This window comes from Heliconius melpomene, chromosome 12, assembly GCF_056956725.1.
Source record: "Heliconius melpomene rosina isolate 202511_hmr_F chromosome 12, ASM5695672v1, whole genome shotgun sequence".
Taxonomy (NCBI): Eukaryota; Metazoa; Arthropoda; class Insecta; order Lepidoptera; family Nymphalidae; genus Heliconius; species Heliconius melpomene.
This window is the reverse complement of record NC_140400.1, coordinates 8,578,718-8,596,480: the sequence shown is the minus strand read 5'-3', so window position 1 is coordinate 8,596,480 and position 17,763 is coordinate 8,578,718. Positions and strand designations below refer to the sequence as shown.

At 32.4% G+C, this 17,763-nt stretch overlaps 1 protein-coding gene across 1 annotated transcript in view; it reads right to left on the bottom strand.

The window, feature by feature from the left end:
• LOC146533749 (5-hydroxytryptamine receptor) overlaps positions 1-17,763 on the bottom strand; it is a 56,078-nt gene extending 38,315 nt beyond the window's left edge. Inside the window, exon 1 of the mRNA XM_085194296.1 lies at positions 17,532-17,763. The gene's annotated coding sequence lies outside the window, so the exon portion shown is untranslated. The remainder of the gene's footprint in view (positions 1-17,531) is intronic.

The following is a 17,763-nucleotide window of genomic DNA, read 5'->3' as shown; positions in this document are numbered from 1 at the left end:
AAAGCTATATAATAATATATTTACTATCTCAATGTAATGTCTATATCTATGTCTCGTATTTTTTGATTATTTTAACTTAGAAGCCTATTTTTTTCAGTGCTCCAAAGTAAAGTGGACCCTAAATATTGGACGTAAATTTAAACTTGATTCCTTTACGCTATCTTGAAACATAATGCCTTGACAGATGGACAATAATATAAGGGTTCCATTTTTCTCTCAAGGTACGGAGCCTTATGAAAATATACTCTTACATTTTATTTTTAGAAGGTATATAGGTAGGCTAGGGGACTAGAATACTTTTAAATCAGCCTATAAGGTAAACAGGGGTCTATATAAATATATAGTTAATGAAAAAATATAGAAAGGTTATATATAAAGCAACACTTGACATCTAAAAGCCTAACCTGTAATGTCACTATATTAGTCGTAGGCTGTTGTGTCCTTTTAATTAATATGACACAGTAATGCACCGATACAAACGCCTGAAAGCAGAATATTTGATGTTAATCCAAAACAGTATATAAGTACGGGATTTTGAAATTGCCACCTCCAGTCTGCTCTTCATCACGGACGAGAAAAGTGATTAGCTTCGGCACTTAGCACGTTAGGCAAAAGGATTTAGTGCTGTGGTTCTTCGTTCCCCAAGTATCTTTTTTACTGAGTAGGAATCGAATCCACAATCGTAAGACCTCAAGAATAGTATTATGAGACATGATACTCAGTATAAATTATTTCTTTATATTTAGTTCTGATTCTTGTAGACAGAAAAATTACACTCCCTTCTTCAAATTTTTACACTAGTTTTAGAAATGTTAGGTGTTAGTAACGCAACGCCGCACTTCGTCGATTCAATGCGAATTTTAAATAAGTACATAAATCGTTCCTCCGACTGACAATATTATTAAAATTTTATGAAATGAAATGAATGTTTATTACATTCAAATTGACAGCTGATTTAGTAAGTATTCAAGACTGCCCGATGCAAATCAGAAATTATTAACTTCGACAATTTAAACATAACCCTGACCACAAGTTTGTATAATGTCTAAAAAGCATTCAGTTTAATAAAAGTAATGAAATAGTTTAATTTCAACAAATACGTTTAAAATTGTTTAATTTCAACAACATAAGCTATATTTATGCTAGCTATATTTATGTATGCTTTTGCTTATCTTACTCTTTCTTACTTTCCGACCAATTTTCGAGACAGCGTGTTGAGTGACGAAACTCAACACCGCGCTTTGCTGTTTTTACTAGCGAGAAAGTCATTAATTCCCACCCACTTACTAATATTAGTTATTTATATTTATAGATATTCCTCCTCTGTAAACATTAAAAGCACTGAAAGCATAATATAATCAAGAGGCAAGCTCATGAGAACGGAATTAGTTAAAAATTCTAATTTCGTTACTACCACAACGGAATTCATAATGCCCTGGGAGATGGCTGGCCGATGTAATTAGGCTTTGCAATTTAAATGTCTTGTATTCTTACTTTTAGTATTTTTAATGGAAAATATATACTGTGAGGTCGATCTTCTATAAGTTCCTGTTTTATTTATTTTTTTGCATATTGGCTTTTGAAGAGTTGTTTTGTCATTTACGAAGGAACTGTAAAATAATGTTTTTAAATATATTCGTATGTTATTCAAACACTTGCATAAATAAAATATAAGTCGTCGCCCACAACTTTCGAATTTCCTTAGTAGTGCTTCTGTACACTCCCGGGACGTCCCTGTAAACGTGACTGTTCATGATAATTTCAGCGTTCTACGCCGCGTAGATCCGTAACAGGAGAGGTTCAATAATATAATATAGTGTAGAGACGTTAATAACTGGCTATAATCTTTAACCTATTAATACAAAACTAGCTTGCCTTATTACTTTATAAGATGGCGTAATAATAGGGGTATTGTAAATATATTTAAAGCACAACGCTTATGAACGCACAGTATTGAAACTGATGAAACTTACTTTAATTAGAGCATCAAAAGTTCAAGCTTTAGCTTCCATTTCACTTAAGTGTTTAAATTAATTGAATATGAGCTTTTCATTGATTTGGAAGCTTATTATTAAGACACGTTTCCCATTAACACGCATCCGTTACCCACTTTCCACTGAATTCTTGAATCATAGTATGTTGAGTGGCGGAATTCAACACCACAACTATTAACTATTAATAGATATACTAATTAATTTGTATGAATTTGGTTAAGTAAAAATAAATTATTATATAGATAATCTACTCTAAAACTTAACGCCCTCCACTGTACTTAGAAACACATCACGATCATGATTGCCATTGGTAACTCAGTAAACGTCAGTATAAAAAATAACAAATAATAAATAAATAACATAATTTTAAATCCCCCAATTATAATACACGATCTTATTTACAACTGTCGGCTATTTCTAAAATCGTAAAATTAAATTGAATTCGTTCTAACAATCGGATCTACCAAACGACTAGTGCATAAATATCTCAAACGTCGTTTCATTCACAACGCAATCGTTGCCATACAAAGTCGATTTTATATACTGATCGCCCGATCAGTTGACTTCTTAGTGTGAGGGCAAGTCTCAAGTCTGCAGTAAAATCGTAAAACACACACAAGTGAAGTATTGCAATATTTACTTTCCTTTGCACATTAAAATTGACAAATATAGTGGAGGTTCATTTTTAAATTGGATGGTGTATACTATTTTTAAAATATTTAAGTGTTATTCCACACTTAAGAAGCCAAAATACTTTTTTAGAAACGTATAAAATTTTGAACGTAGCGGGATTTGAACCCGCGCCTCTTATATTATATCTTTAACTAAGTTACCTCTGCCTACTCTGCTGTGTGCGGGACAGAGCGCGAAGTTGTATTTTTTAAATTAAAATATTACCACGATTTTATTCAATCCTCAACAAAATCAGTATATATAAATGATGTATGAAAAGTTCTGTTCTTTTAGTGCACGCATTAATAAAAACTTATAGTACTAAAATAATAATAAAACCGGCGCTTAATCTCGGCTTTCAACTGTAATACTCTCTAATGACCGGCCTCGTACCTTAATCGGTCCATAATTACAACCGTTAACTATATATTCCTAGTTTACGAGCTTTTTCAATTATTGTGTTAGATAGAGATATTACCTAAAGTGGAATCTATTAGTTTTATGTACAAATTTACAAAAGTTTCAAATGAACAATCAATAATATATATATAACAACAAGAAACCTATACACGTGTAACAGCAACCAATAAGTAAGCACTCGTCGTATTTTTAGATTGTTTTTGATCCTTCGAGCCGGATGTGACCTTGAACGACCTTTAAAGTACGTAGGAATGTTCTAATTTCCTTTGAAATTTACTTTCATTGTGCTATTTTATGTTTCTTGTTTATAATAGAAAACAATAAATAATACAAATATTAAACTTAAAGCGTTAAATAATTGAAGATTTGTACCCAACGTTACTTTATAAACAATTGTTAACAGGATGGTTGAAAGTTCAATCCTCACTCGGGGAAATGACTCGGGAAAATATTTAATTTATTTTAGTTGTCTCGGTGTGCTAAGGAACGGCGTTGAGCTCCACCATTCCACACGAAATATCTCAATAATTGTGCGGGAAGTATGGAATGGAGTGTCTTGACATTAAGTTCCCAAAGTCCACCCAGATAGGAGGGAAGTACAATTTACGAATTGCAGTTATTTTTGTCCTACGTTTATACGTACATATACAGCGTACTCGTATATTGTATGTAGGTATGCACATAAGCTCGTTTGTCTCTGTCAAATGGATGATGATCTCGTATCCACGAGATGGAAACGTCGTGAATGGCAAGCATTAACTTGTTTGGTTTACAAATTGTGCTTTTGAATTTCTTAAACTGGGAATATGTTATATGATAACCTCAAATTAAATATATATGTATATAAGATTTTTTGCTTAAACTTAGTTATTAAGAAGAAATAAAAAAAAGAAAATTTTATATAATTATTATAGATCATAGTGTGGTTCTGGGTTTGATTCCCACTCGGGGAAATTAATTATTTTTATTTCCTCGTTTTCATAATAAGATTAAGCGCGGTGTGGAATTCCGTCAATCCTGTATCCTCTGGCCAATTTGCTATAAAGTGAAGCTAAAATATATATATATATTTCTAAATACTATACTAAATACTAAATACTAAATACATACTAAATAAAATAAATAGATGAGCATAATACCCTTATTATTAATAACCTTAATCAATTATATATATATTATATTATATATTATATTATATTGGAGGCCAGTTGTGATGAGGCGAAGTGCGACTTTGTGTTCCACCACTCAACACGCAATGCCTCCAGAATTTGGCGGAAAGTGGAAAGTGGTAGTGTCTTATTAGGAATAGAGTGTCTTAACACTATGTCCCCAGGTTCCCTCTACCTACCTTGTTCTGTATGTGATACGGCGTGAAGCTCAAAAATGTGAAATAGCGTTTGACTTTAAGCGGAATGTTTGTAAGTTCGATATCAACCGAGGGCAATGAATTTGTTTCATTTCTTCACCCTAGTAAGAAAAAGCTAAAGTTTCAAATTCACGGATTCAAATATGCGAATTGTGGAGAACGGAGTGTCTTTAAATTCCTTACCTTGTTATTACATACTGCTAGCACAAGATGGAAAACAAAATTCAATTTTTTACGCGACTTATAAAAAAACAAAAAGCTCCACTCTGCGCTAAAAGTCAAATAAAAAGTAATAAAAACGACAGTCAGTACCTACGGTAGTAAGCTGGCAAAATTATAACATAATATTCAGGTCACAATTTAGAATATAAAATATTCTGAAATGAACGACCATTTTATTTATAAGGGATGAAAAGAAAGTCTCTTTGTTATATTAAGTTTAATAATATTTGATTGATATTTGAAATATGCTACAACGATGGGTGTCGATTCGAATTCCGCTATAGTTAAAAAAAATCAAGCATTATTTCACTTAACAATTTAGTGTCAAAACACTCCGATCTTTACTATTCGTCGACTGTAAAAGCGATAGGTGTGATTTCGATCACAACTCGGAGGAATGATACTAAAGTTTAATATTTTTATTTCCTCAACTTGGTTTTGGTATAGTGAAGCTTGTCGTTAGGTTCCGCTACTTTTCATTTAATCTCTCCAAAATTGGAAACCTCTTACCTAGTATGTACGAAAATCTTTTAAATACTTTTTTATCTTTTTAATCTTTTAAATAAATTTGTATGTACATAATATCGTTAATGTATATTTTTTAAGCACAATAAAAGTCATCGATAGGTCCTTATAATGTAAACTTTGGACATTAAAGTTATCATTTTTCCGCATAATTTATCTTGGGACTCATCAAAAGTTAAAATATGACGTTCATCGCGAACAAAGACTTTTTAACTTAGATCGTCCTTCAAACTTTATTCCCAAATCTTTTCATAATCACCGAAAAGTAGCGATGGTTATAAAACTTGGCATCCACTAAACCACCAAATAAAATATTATAAAAAATTGTATAAATACTATACTCACTATACAATACTATGTTTTAAACTTAAAGAGTTTATTTGGTCTAGAACAAACAGGATTCAACACCGCGCTTTGCTTCGACACCAGAGCGAAATGAAAATATGAACGTAAATAAATATTTCACTTCCTCGAGCGGGGATTGAACCCATAACCGTCGCGTTACAGTCACACCCTTGTGCCGCTGCGCCACGACGACTTCTAAATGATTTAAATTATATTCATTTCTTCGGTCGGGTCTATCTACAAAAATCTACACCTACTAATATGTATTAATTAATATCTATCGCTACGCATAGGCAGACTACGATATTCCTAATAATAAAGTAAGCTTATTAATGTCTTTCCGTGAATTCAATAGGAATACTTAGAAGTAATTATATCAAAAATGAAGAGAAGTGATTCTGTCTTAAGGCAGTCAAAGTTGGTATTGAAACGTTCTAAAATGTTAAATTCGTATATTTAGTCAACCGCAATTTTGCGTAGATTTTAAGATGTAAAATTACAAAAAAACTATTTATCCGTTAGTAAAAACTATTTATCCGAGTAGGGATTTCGAGAAATCCTCCCTTTGACTTCCCCGACGCTCCCTCCCTCCAGAATCGCGTTTTTATACATATACTGACATACTGATCCACCATGACCTCAAAATATTTAAAATGAAAAATGATATTACTGAAAAGTCCAATTAATTCTCATATATTGCGGACCGCCCGAAAATTAAATGATCTGTTTGCAAGCCGGAAGTCGACCTGAGGGGAGTTTTCACGCTACCTGCAGCAATAAATTATCTTTCATTGGTATATTTTTTATACGAACTTGATTTATATTTTTAGTTTGGGATATATCATTATATGTAAAACCTAGCGGGGTGGGCTAAGGGAACCTAGTGGTAAGATACTCAGTTCACACCTTCCTCCTAATTTTCGAGATATTGCGTTTTGAGTGGTGGAACTCAACGCTGCGCGTAGAAAGGCAGCAATTGCCATGGACACTCCTTGGGGAGTATATTTTTAGAAAATTCCACGGTAACGGAAAAAATAACGGAATTTATAGTTTAGGCTACAAAAATTATGGGCGACATTTAATATAAATACCTATTCATTTTATGAACCTGTATATTCTTCAGGCTAGCTGACTTAAAATATACTGACATAATACTAGAGGAGTCCTTACAATTCAACTATTACTGAGCTCTCGTCGAATATAAGATATCTCCAAGTTTATTTTAGATACGTCCCCGATCCTCACAAAGAATTTTTCCGCTCGTTTAATTCCACCGAATTTCGTATGTCGCGAAGTAATTCACTCTAGCGACGTGTGAGATGTATGTACATGTGTATGTATGTACATATGTACAAATATACTTATTTATACATATTTACTTGGATATGTATTAGAATATTAAAAAATATTTTATATATTTTCTAGAATTAAATAATAAATGGCCGTTGCGGCGTAGCGGTACACCGTCTGGCTGAAAACGTTACGATTGTAGGTTCGATTTTCACACTTCCCAAGAAACAAGATAAATTTCAACGTTCTATGCGGAGTTTTCATAGCTCAGTAACACTAGAATTTTAATGTAACTACGTACAATGGTTGTATAAAGTTAAAACCATTTTTTTTGTATGGGCTTGTTACTTTAACTAAAAGTAAAGGATAATCGTCGTAATTCGTCATTTATTTTAATAAAATCGTTTAACTAGAAATCATTCTATAAAAATTCTCCACAAAGCTTCGACAAATTGTTTTAACACTAAATTATTAAGTGTAAAAGCGTTCATTTTCAAGTGCTCTAATGAGATCTTAAAATCCATTGAGACTTAAGTACTGGAGCTGAAACAGGAATAAAATTTTATGTTGGATTTTAGATTTTGTGATGAAATAAAAATTTTTCAGCTTCATGCCATATACCGTATATAGCAGGGTAGGAGAATCAAGATTTAAGACACTCTGTTTTTCACTTTTTGTATGAAATTGCACGTTTTGGTTGAGAAATAGAGAATTTTCATCTGAGCAATAATTCTTCTGTCTAATTGGCATTTTCTATTGTAAAAATTGAGGTAGTGTCTTAACAAACTGTAAACACGATATTTGTGGGTGTCATCATCACTTAAAGGAACAATAAAAAAGTAATTGTTTTTATTTCCCTTCTCCGGGTATACACATTGAGAAAATTCTTTTAGATTTCTTTCACACTACAATTTCTTTAAGTATCCTGATATACTGCAAAAGCGTGTAAATGAAATAAAAATAAATATATGAAACTTCTAATATGAAAATCCATTAAGTTAAGAAAATGTAATTGAACATGTAAAATCATTTTCTCCTTTTAGATATACCATTTAGACGGTATCCACGACTAGCAGACTCAAATTCAATTTCAATTAAACTCTCATATTAGATTACAATACAGTGTACCTTGTAACTCTGCTTATCCCGCATATAATATAAAGCGGGCATGAGCGAGATAGAGCGTGTAAGTATAACGTAGATAGTTGATTAGTATCTAATATGTGTGCTGAAGGACTTTCATTTCACTTAAGGTCAGTAAATAAGCAGTTCGGTCGACTGGCCACCTCGTGACCTCTACCGTGGTATTTATTCTCGCCAATGCCAAATCGATATGTGCCCTTTTGTTAGTCTTTAAACAATGTAGTAGTGGGAATATATGTTATTGTTTTAATATTGCGCACCCTGTATTTAGCCCCGTGTGAGTGTCACGATGTGTGTCTGTTTGTCTAAGATCCCATAATAGCTCCTAAATCATCAGCTCTTTCTTAGTTTAAATTTAAACAAATATAAATTTTGGTTCTAATTTAACTGCACGATCAAGACACTTGCTAGTGTCCAGCCAAGTTAAAAAGCTGGCTAACAGTCATGGATAAATTAAACATTTGATACTTGGCTCATATATTAATACTAACTACAAAAATTAAAAAAAAAGTGAAGTATGAAAGTTAGATCAAAGAACGTAAGACAATAAAGCAATTTTAAATGTTGCAAAGTATTAAAGATTAATAGTAATAATTTCTTTACAAAAAAGTAATGATATCCCATCACGAACATAAACGTGAATTGAGAGACAAGTTAAATGTTAAATGCGTTAATCTCGAATTCACCGACAGAAGAATGGGGGATAAATGTCGAGTTCTGTGTTGTCAGGATAAAGTTCAAGCTATGAATGTATGAATATTTAATGACAATTAAAAATTAAATGACATCTCTGGATGCGGATACTGTTATTAGGTATCTTAAAATATTTATTTGAAAATAAATATTCTCTGTTTCATGAAGATATCATAAATACAAAAACTAAACTATATAAGTAAATAAAGATGTGTATCCATACATAAAACATAAGCCTAACATGTCTTAAAAGCAAGCTTTTATTATTTCCCTGTGGAGCTTTCTTCCAATAAAGTTGTTCATATAGAGTAATAAAAATAAATAAACCTATGTATGTACCATATATACAGCATATACTCGTACATGCTATAATACAGGAAGTAGTATGTAGTTACACCCTGTATTCATTAAAAATAGGCGGAGAATATCTAGTGTGAAGATACTTCTTACTCATACTTTTCTCCTTATTCTTCACATAGTGGTGAAGCTTACCGCCGCATTCTATCTTTGTTCAATTGTTGTTAAAAAGAATTACGCTCGCACGCTTGTACCTTTGCACAACAAGTTTCTAGTTCTATAATAAATCTTAAATTATTAAAAGAAATAATTTATTTCTTAATTTTAGTCTATAATAAATAAAATTAATGCTACAAACGAGGCTATAAAACTTGAATCTGAATATGTATTCAAGAGGGCTAGAGGCATATTTCATGATCGTTAGGTACCCTAACACTAAGGTCGTTAGGTCCAGGTTAAGGCTTAAGTGGCATTAATTATAAACTGTCATACTTTTAACTTTCAAATTTACTTTATAAATTATTTATCTTACGATATATTTTTAGCAAATATATTTTCTTTAATATTTTATGAATTTTAATTTAATATGAGTTTAATATTGAATTCATTTCGATTTTCTACTTTGGGAGACAAGGCACAGCGTCGAGGTCCGATACGTATTGTCTTGGATTCCGGCTCAAAGTAAACAACGAAGTGTCCTTAACACTAACACTTCCGTATATCGATATACTGCAGAAAAAAAATATTGCAACGATTCGAAAGAAATCTGCAACCATTGTTATTGAGCTTAAAATATTACCCAAATATAAAAAAATAAAAATAAAAAAATAAAAATAAATCCAATGCCCGAGTTCGAGTCCCGCTACGTTCAAATTTTCATACGATTTCTTTTCTTGCTATGGAATAAAAGTTTAGAAAAGATAACATAAACTTATGTAAATTACTTTTATCGAAGCCAAACTTTCCACTAAAATATTTAAGTTCGATACTAACTTAAAACTTAATATCTAAGAGAGAATCTATTGATTTCATACGCTGGAGGCAAACTTTACCCGCATACGGTATATGTATGTACGAGATAACTAAAATGATAGCATATTACCTGAACTTTGAATTGCATTTGTTATAATAGTAAAATGAGGACGTCGTACCGTAGCGTGTAAGCGTAACAGTCGTGGGTTCGATTCTTACTTGGGGGAATGAACTATTTACATTTTCTCGCTATGGTACCAAAACTTTAAGCTTCACCGCTCACTACGCAATGACTCGAAATTTGGACGTAACGTGGAGAACGGAGTGTATTGGCACTAGGTTCTTGCTGCGTGGATATAGCGTGAAGTTAATATCTCAAAAGTAATAAAACGGAACTCTTATAGGATCCCTGTGTTGTCAAGACCACGTTATCGCGTAGAGGTATCACATATTCACGTCTACGGTCCCTAGGAGCATAGTAAAAATTCAAGCATTTATGCGCCGTTTTAGCTCAATTTTGCAAGAAGTTCGCCTCATAATCACAATACTTGTAGGGTGTATAGGTATTTTCAGGAAGTGAGTACAAATACAAGAAAAAATCCGAAAAACCTACCATCTTGAAATTGGTACGGAACTCTCGGTAGACGAGTCTGACTTCCACTTTTTGTAGAATTATGGTAGAAAATGTGAAAAATACGTGAATTAATAAATTTAATTAATTATTAAATAAATTTTAAAATTTAGAGCTTATAAAATAATTGACGTAAACATTAAATCCATAGTTTTAAAGTGGTCATGGATCAGTTGGAATGAATTTAAATTATGCTTTGAGCTCATATTTCATTTTTTTTTAAATAAAAATCTTTGGTCTGAATATAAACATATTAAAAAATGGCCGGTAAATGACACAGTCAGTGATTTACCATTAGGTCAAAAAATATACCTCGATTTATTATACACCATAATTTTATTAAACATATTTTTTAAAAATTTTTATAAATTGCAAATATTTTTATTTCTTCGCTCTGGTGTAGGCATCAGCGGCGTTTAGTTCCGCCACTCAATACGCAATGCGTTCTGAATTTGGCGGAAAATGGGGAACATAATTTATACATTAATTTCTTGAAACAAAGCTAGGTGTAGATTCTAGACATACTTAGGTATTATTTTATCTATGTAAAAAGATTGATTCCACACGAGAATTTCGCCTTAATATATTCCCACATGTTTGAACAAATTTTCTAATTTCCGGTGAGCATTTTCATTGTAATTTTTAGTCTCAAGTACATTTTTCTTCAATATTCTCCTTTCATATATTGTACAAAATTGTATTTTAATAGAATAGTAAAATCGGTGATTGTGGATTTGATTCTCTCTCAAAGGAATTTTTTAAATTTCCTCGTTCTAAAAACAAGACAAAGCGCAAAATAAAGAAAGAGAAGTATGTAAATTATTAAATTCACTATAATTACGTTTTTCTTTCAAAGTTATTAAAAAAACAAGAGTTTACAATAACATTCCAATATTGTAAGTATTGCTGATATTAAAATTTTCTAGACGGTTAAGCACGCAGGTTTTAAAGCCAATTTACTGTTATAATTAAAGATAGAACAACGGTCTATTGATAACGCTGATTCTAAGTATTGGGTATTCGCTATTAAGAAAATTTAATGATTGTTGATTTTAATTGGTTATAATTGTAATAGTTCGCAAATAAGAGACAGGAGAGGCTTGAAAAGTGAGTTCGATTTATACTAGGAGAGTGAAATATTTTTATGCCCTCGCTTTGGTAACAAGACCAAATGGGGCGTTGAGATCCGCCACTCAACACGCAATGTCTTGAAAAGTGGTTAAAGTGGGGAGAGTAGTGATTGAATACTAAGTTCCTTCTGTTTACCCTGGTATATACAGAATAAAGCGTGTACCACATGTACCTTATAGCGCAGTTGTCAGATCCGACAGTTCTTAATTTAAAAAACAAAAAAAAAACAATAGGAAGTGAAAACTCTGGTAACGAGACAAAGCGCGAGGTTGAGTTCCGCCACTCAACACTCATGGACAATAGACAAAGTACTATCGAAAAAGGTTTGTTACTACACATAATAGGTATATATACATACATATATTCCTATTGATATGAAGGAAGTTAGAAAGTTAATCACGAGTTGGTGTATTCAAAAAAGTTTAACTGCGAAAATCATCGAGCCCCAGCATAATAGGGACGTTCTTTTGTAAATAAAGCTTTCAAATTGTATGAAGGTGAAAATATTTGCCTCATGTTCAAAATTGTTGGCAATTTAAATAAAATAAAGCCTTTTCAAATAAAATTGATATTTTCTTTGGTAAAGCTAAGGTGTGAGTATATACTTTTTTTTCAGCTTCACCCTATATTCAGCACTTATCAGGGTAGGGAGAGGGGACCCGGGAACCCAGAGTTAAAACACTCTGTTGCTATAAAAACTTTCATTCATCACTTTCCATTTGAATTCTGGAGGCATTTTTAAGTAGGTTTAGTTAAGTGGGTGGACTCAAAACTCCCAAAATATTAAATATTTCATTTTCTCGAATGGAAATTGAACCTACAACCTGTCGTGTTTAATTCCGCATGTAGTATCGTAGACAGACACAGACACAGTAGACACTACTTTCTCCGAAAAAGAAACATTGCAATTGGTTGCGAAACTCAACGCCGCACTCTGTTGAGCACTCCCAGAGCCGGAAAGTGAACATAATTGTTTTCCTTTAATGGGAACCCACTACCAAAACGCTTACAGTCATACGCTATCTCACTGTGGCACTACAGAGACAATTGAAAAATGAAATATCTCGTTTGATTAAAACGATGCTCTATTCAGGCTGTTGTTGACTATTGTAACTTCATCTGGGCTTTGAAGCTTGTTAAGCAATCCTTGCCAGTTGTCCATCTAATGTTATGGACAGTGTGTTACATGAACAGTCCAGGATCTAGATAATTCTAAATACTGGCCTATTTAGCAGTATATATTTTTAAATCAATCAGCTCACGCATCTGGGAAAAAAATAAGATTTTCTTTACGCAACATTAGGCTATTTTAAACATTTCTTCTTCTCACTTTTCTCTTGTTCAATTTTGGAAATATTGTGTGTTGAGTGGCAGAACTTAATACAGCTCCATCTTCTTATCTGCGAGAAAAAAAATGAAAATAAATCATACCTTCGAGCGGGAATCGAACTCACAACCGTCACGTTACCAAAAACATAATTATATCTTTCCAAGACTATTCGTGGGCCAGTTTACACAAACATAAGGTTTCTTCGAAATCCGTTCCCTTTATTCGCAGTACAGTTCGGTGCATATTTAAGAAGTCAGCCACATAACCACGGGCGTAAAGGACATTGTTGTTTTCGCTTTGTAATTCATTCCTTGTTTGGGTAAATTATTAAATATCCTTGACCCGTATATGTGTTTAATTAAACCTTTCTATTGCTGAACTGTTGCCAAATTTATTTGAAGGTGAATATATATGAAAGTAATAATAAATATTGTTTTTAAGGAGAAAGTTCGGCGTTGAGTTCACGGGAATTGAACAACAGAGTGTCATGACACATGTTCTGCTGTAAGCTAGTTTTGTTATTGCGGGGAAGGTATAAGGGACAGACAGACTGACAACTCATATGAAGCTAACCAGATTTTGGTAAAAAAACAATAAAGAAATATACCTACATGGTTCTCAAACTGATAAAACTTTAGTTTTTCTTGTTATTTCTATTTTTTTCTAATAAAATAAAAAACGCTATCCTCTAAATTTGACGCCGTCGTCTCGCGAGGGCATATCTTCTGTGTAAGTACAACGATTATGGGTTTAATTTCAACTCGAAGGTTGAATTATTTTCATTTCTATTTATTATCTCAGTCCTCTAGCTTTCTCCGTCCATCAAAAGCCAAAACATAGAAGTTTTACTTTGAAACTGACCTGATTTTACTTGAAAGTAGAAATAATATAGTGTCCTTTTTCATGGCTCAACACGAACCAAAAAGAGTTTATTAAAAACTGCCTTGTACCCGGTAATCACGCCGTCTATCCTGTCCGGATCTTTAATTACTATAATTAATGGATCTCCAATGTGAATTTGACTGATTTATTTGCGTTACACGTTGTTACATTATTTTTTAAAAGCGTTGGCCTTTTTAATTAACTGACGCGTGCAAATAGATGTTCTAGAGGTTTATTATTATAATAAGAGATTTTTTTGTGATTTAAATATGGAGAATTGGGGCTTATTTTGGGAGCCCTTTGACACTTTGAAGTTAACTAGTTAATGAGATTTGAAAATGGCACAGTCGATACGCCACAAATAAAGAACTGAGATTTTTAATGAGATATCTTTAAGCATTTTTGTTATTAGGTTTTCCAAATAATATTATTACGACACCGTCATGGTTTTCTTGCTACCAGAGCCATTTCTTAAAATGAGAATCGAACTCACAACCTGGTGCGTTTGCATTCGGACCCTTATGCCACTGCGCCATGACTGGCCTAACATAAAAAATGCATGTTTAAAATTACGTAATGTACCACTATGTTCTGTAGATACTCAAAAATAAATAAATGAAAACTAACGTAAAAAAAAGTACTAAGATTGTACATTTCTTTAAAAGGAATATAAACGCTTCTTACTTTCTCTAGCATCTAGTGACTGACATTAATTGAATTTAATTGTGCTTTACGTTTTAAGCTAGAGCTTTATTTATATTATATATTACGTTTTTTTTTGTTTCACGCCTATAGCAGGGTGAGCTGTGGGAACATAGTGTTAAGATACTCCGTTCCCTACTTTCTGCCGAATTCCTGCCACTGTATAATGTCTGCAGAATTTGGTGGAAAATTGGGAAAGGAAGTGTCATAATGGAGACGGAGTGTCTAAACACTAGATTCCCAGGTAGCCTCTGCTTATCCTGTCATGTGCCGTTTACAGAATACAATTTAACAAATTGTATTCTCTTGTGAAATTTGGCAGTTATATTTAGCTTAGAAGGCAATAAAGTAATTGAGCGTGACATAGAATGGAGTCCGGATCTAAATAGTGAATCTTTTCAGAGGTTGTATATGCATAATGAAATTTTATGGTGCATTCTGTCTAAATATAATAGCTTTGTCTAATTCCATTCTACAACGCATAGCCAAAATTCTAATTATTAATAGAATTCGGTCCGGTTACCCAGTACAATTATATAAATTCCAACTGTGCTACGTTTCGTATTATGTTTCATTCGTAAGGTAAATGTATATTAAAGATCTCATTTTATTATTTTAATACTACATAATATGAAGAATAAGTTATTAAAAATAAATAGACCTTCAAATGATATTTTATTTTCTTATTCTTAATAATGTTTTTAATCTTTTATATTGTATTGTAATATTAATTATGGAGCGGAATTAAAACTTCGTTCATCTATAACTATCGATATATACCTACATATTATATTTTATTTTGTGAATATTTATATATGTATTGTTTTGCCTGATAAGTTTAAGCGCGGCGCTAAGTTCCGTTGCTAAATATGAAATATAACTGAAATATATGAACATTTAAAATAATGTGTCTTAAGTAGGTTTTTGTTGTTTTTTTAGTGTAAAGAATTAAATTCGGTATTTAAAGTCATCAAACTTGATCTAAAATTGATTTTATGAGTTATTATAACTCTAGCAAAGTAAACTTCGTTCATACATTCCAATCAATTTTCATTCGTTCTAGTTCAAACAAAGTTCTTCTAAACTTTGTTCCTACGATGATAAAATAATAAAATAAAAAAAATTTTTAACAAAAAGAAAAACCGACTGCAGACAACTAACTAAAAATTTGAAAATAAATTTACAAAGATTTTATAATTTTGAAGTCGAAACTCTAGAAGTAATGTATCGTTACTTCTTGAGTAGCAGGATCCAACGACGCCTTATAAAAAGACCTAAGAAATTAAAATAATTTATTTTTCCGAGCAGGAATCGATTTCACAACCATTTCGTTTACAGTCAGAGGCTATGCCGCTGTGCCAAACCGGCTTCGAATTTTCTTATATCTTATAATAAAAGTATACATATAATAATTACAATATTTTTTTTCCTTTTATATTATGTAATGTAAAATATATATTTTTTATTTTTATGAGGATTTTTTCTCTTCTATTCCAAAACAATAGCTCATGAAATAACTTCATCGCAAAGTTGTTTTAAAAATTTGGAACTTATAATCAAATAAGAAGAAAAGGCAGGCGACAGGCGACGATTGTGGATTTGATTCTACTCGCAGGTTTAAATTATTTATATTTCCTTGCTCTGGTAACAAGGCAAAACGGCATTCAGTTATGTCACTCAACACGTAATGTCTCGAAAATTGGGCGCGAGGAGTAGAATAGAGTGATTTATCACTCTCAAGATCGATCTCAGAGTTGAGAACGATTTATAAAGACGGACCTAGTTTCCCTCCTCCTACCCTGCTACATGAGGATTACAGCGAAAGGTAAAAAGATTAAAACAAATTAATTATTCATAAAATATAATAAAATTATCGTAATAAGCTTATTATTAATCCTATATCTTATAAAACAAAGTAGCTTTTTGTGTCTGTCTGAACTTTCTAACTCTTCTTCTTCTAAACCACCCAACGGATTTGGATGCGGTTTTCACCATTAGGTCGAGTATTTCTCAGGGAAGGTTTATATATAGTTTATTATTTGTACATTCTTATGTAAATTAACATAAATACGATAAATGTGTATAAAGTCCTACCCGCTGAGACACTTTGGCGCATGCGCTGCTTTAATGGTAAATACTACATGAAAAAAATGTACTGGAGTATTGTTCCTCTTAATAAGATCTACAAAAAAGTCCGCGATGGCATATTCGTATCTTTTAAGAATAACGTGTAGTGATCATATTTCTGTCTAAAAATAGTAATTTCCGTAGTCCACCGCGCCCGCCTGCCTTACACGCATCGCTGGTTCAGTGGTAGAATGCTCGCCTGCCACGCGGGCAGCCCGGATTCAATTCCCGGCCGACGCATTCTATTTAATTTTCGTTACAGGCAGCCACGTAGTGCTTGCTTTTCATCAGGGACAGAATACCCTCTTCAGCATTAACCACAAGCTCGAAAAAAAAAACCCGCCTGCCTCTATAGCAACGAAGATTTAGATGCGTTTGCACGTATTGGATAATTCGAGTTGAATGTATTATTTAATGTCATTTAACTATCTAAAAATTGTAATTTAAATATATTTTAATAAGTACTTGAAAAGATTAATAGCACAGATTTAAAATTACGGTACGTACTAAAAAATCCTTGCTGTGTAAAACAATTGGAAAATCCTTATTGAAACTACGAAAATGCGGGTTGCATTAGGGCTTAATTAATTTTCACATTATCTTAAGTGCTTTGCAAACATACATTATATGAATAATCCAGTAGTAAAAGCGGGCGAAGCCGCAATAGGGTCGCTAGTGTTAAATATTTTCAAAGTACTTTTAAAAAATTAAACGTAACGAAATTGAAGCTGCACCTAGATTTTCATACGCGTTGTGTAAGTAAAACAAAAAAAAATATTTCATAAATACCTGGCCACTACAGCCTCAGATCCTGTCTTGACTTTCGATCATCTTGTCACAACCATGCTAAAGTTTTGTATTACCCGGCCTCTATAATACACATTTTCAGTCACGGCACTTTCACAAGCGGTCCTTTCTTTAAATTTTTTTTTCAATGAAAATATTTCGTATGTATTTATTCTAGGATGAGGGTATAGGAGACGTGTGGTCGGTATGGAAGGTAGCTTTAGACTGAGGGGTG